The 2,500-nt window shown below is 50.3% G+C and overlaps 1 non-coding gene across 1 annotated transcript; it reads left to right on the top strand.

The window, feature by feature from the left end:
- The first annotated feature begins 1,872 nt into the window (after window positions 1-1,872).
- LOC143220323 (5.8S ribosomal RNA) lies at window positions 1,873-2,027 on the top strand. Its single transcript, XR_013011619.1, has one exon. It is a non-coding gene; the product is annotated as a 5.8S ribosomal RNA (ribosomal RNA).
- The last annotated feature ends 473 nt before the right edge of the window (window positions 2,028-2,500 follow it).

Genomic DNA, 2,500 nt, shown 5'->3' with positions numbered 1-2,500 from the left:
GAAATGACAAAAAGGCGCAAGAGAGCCCGCCAGAGAAACACCATGTTGTGCATTAACACGGCGTATATATATACGGCACGCAAGAGTCTCTTTCGACAATGGGATTGAGAACGACGGGCCAGAATATAATACGGTGCTTGCGTGAAGGTGGAGAGAGCATCGTGTTGTGTGGTATCGTTTACTTGTATTGGGGAGTGAGTGCTGAAGAGCCTGTACTTCGGGTCTTCGGGAATCGTCAACATTACCGACGTTCGCATTTGCAAACTCGAACGATCAGGTACGTACGATGTCTCGTCGGACGCTGAATGCTGCAGATCGACACACGAATATAGAAATACCCGTCGTTGCGATATCACACACCGATGTTTTCTTTCACCCGCCACCGGGTGGTCGTTCTCTTCGGAAAAATACCTCGTGTCAAAGAGTGTTGTGTTATACCGTATGTAATAACGCCTGTGGTGTTCTCTGCGTCGCGGAGGCTCTCTACAATTATATATACGGACATATCTTACCGGTAGCGCATGAACAGGGATGTAAGCGGTCGATGAGATTCGCTTCCTCGGTCTTCGCCTCTGTGTCGTAGGTATATGTCCGGAGTCGTCCGTTCGAAACGGTGTCTCGAAGAGGACAAACAAAATCTCAGGGTAACCCGTGGTAAACGCGCGGTTGCACGCGTTTGTGTTATCGTTCGCGAACTATCGTGAAGATAGACGAGACGCGAAGGACCGGCTCGTGATGCTCGCCTTTAAAGCAGTCGTGAGTCTGACACCCTACTCCGTGCGTGTGGCCCAATAGTGCGCACCGCGAGAGCGTGGGACGAATGACCGCTGCCAGAGCCGACTGTGAGTCCCGCTCTCTATTTGTATCGGGTTCGCGTATAACCAAGAGCACGAAACGTTGCTGCGCCGCACGCGGTGTTCGTTGACGACGGAACGTATATTTATTATAATATTATACATTCGCCAGAGCGGACCGGCTCGTGATGCTCGCTTTTGTAAAGCAGTCGTGAGTCTGACACCCTACTCCGTGCGTGTGGCCCAATAGTGCGCATCGCGAGAGCTTGGGACGAATGACCGCTGCCAGAGCCGGCTGTGAGTCCGCTAATCTGTCGAATAAAATAAAAATATGGTAATATCGTTCCGACGAAAAACGGTGTTCCGAGAGGACCGGCCGTGACGCTCGCTATAAAGCCAATGGCGCGATTATTCCCGACGACACCCTACTCTCTGTGTGGCCCAATAGTGCGCGCAGACGAGCTTGGGACGAGAACGGGGATCGCGCCTACGGCCAGAGCCGGCTCGCGAGTCCGCTTGTATCGGAATTTATCGTTACCTCGAGCACACACCAACATTTTATGGAAATGTGTTTTATACGGGAAGTGGACCGGCTCGTGAAGCTCGCTTTTAAAGCAGTCGTGAGTCTGACACCCTACTCCGTGCGTGTGGCCCAATAGTGCGCATCGCGAGAGCTTGGGACGAATGACCGCTGCCAGAGCCGGCTGTGAAGTCCTCCGTTCTCACATCATTCCAAATGAAATGGAAGTGAAGAGGAGAGGAATATTATTACATCTCTGGATCCAGTATCGGGTTGTCTTACGATCCCCGTCGTTTTCAGAGAATATATATTCATCTCCGCGTTTTCCACGTTAACGGTTTTTCAATGTACTGTTCGCCCGGCCGTCGGATACGTGTTGCGTATCTGACGGTTTTTTTTTTCCGTTTCCACGGACGACGATAGTGTCGTCCTTAAAACGACGCCTGAACGAATCTCCTTCGCGCGCTGGTTGGAGCGTTCAGGTACAATGCGTTCTTACGAACCGCAGAACAAGAGACATATACATATATTGATTTGTAAATCAAAAATATATACGATTACCCTGAACGGTGGATCACTTGGCTCGTGGGTCGATGAAGAACGCAGCTAATTGCGCGTCAACGTGTGAACTGCAGGACACATGAACATCGACATTTCGAACGCACATTGCGGTCCACGGATACAATTCCTGGACCACGCCTGGCTGAGGGTCGTTTACGTAACCATAAACTGCTTGCGTTGCTCTTGTAAGTCCCCGCCGTCGCTTACCTCTCCAAATATATTTTTGGAGGGCGCCAAAGAGCGTTTCGGAGTCGGGTTGCAAAGATGCTACGTACGAGCGAATGATGGGCGTTTCGTCGGCGTTTGTCGCGGTTCTGTGAAAATTGCCAATTTTTGCATTGCGTCTTATAAACACATACAAACATATATATCTAGTTTCCACGAGAGGCGAAGTAGGGATTGGTATTTCTTACGTTCGGACTTGCGTGAGTGTTTTTACGGTGTCGTGAGTCGTATTGAAAATACGACCGCCCGTAAGGCACCGCTTCGACGGGGATCTCCAAATCTCTCACCTTCTCTGCGAAACGATTCGCCTTGCGGAAAGAAGCGTTTCCACTCATGAACATTTAACGCGCTCCCGACGTCGCCTGAAATGATGCGTATATACGAAAGAGGTATATTTACA

This window comes from Lasioglossum baleicum, unplaced genomic scaffold, assembly GCF_051020765.1.
Source record: "Lasioglossum baleicum unplaced genomic scaffold, iyLasBale1 scaffold0759, whole genome shotgun sequence".
NCBI classification, from domain to species: domain Eukaryota; kingdom Metazoa; phylum Arthropoda; class Insecta; order Hymenoptera; family Halictidae; genus Lasioglossum; species Lasioglossum baleicum.
The sequence above is the reverse complement of the archived record's forward strand: the minus strand, read 5'-3'. Positions and strand labels throughout refer to the sequence as shown.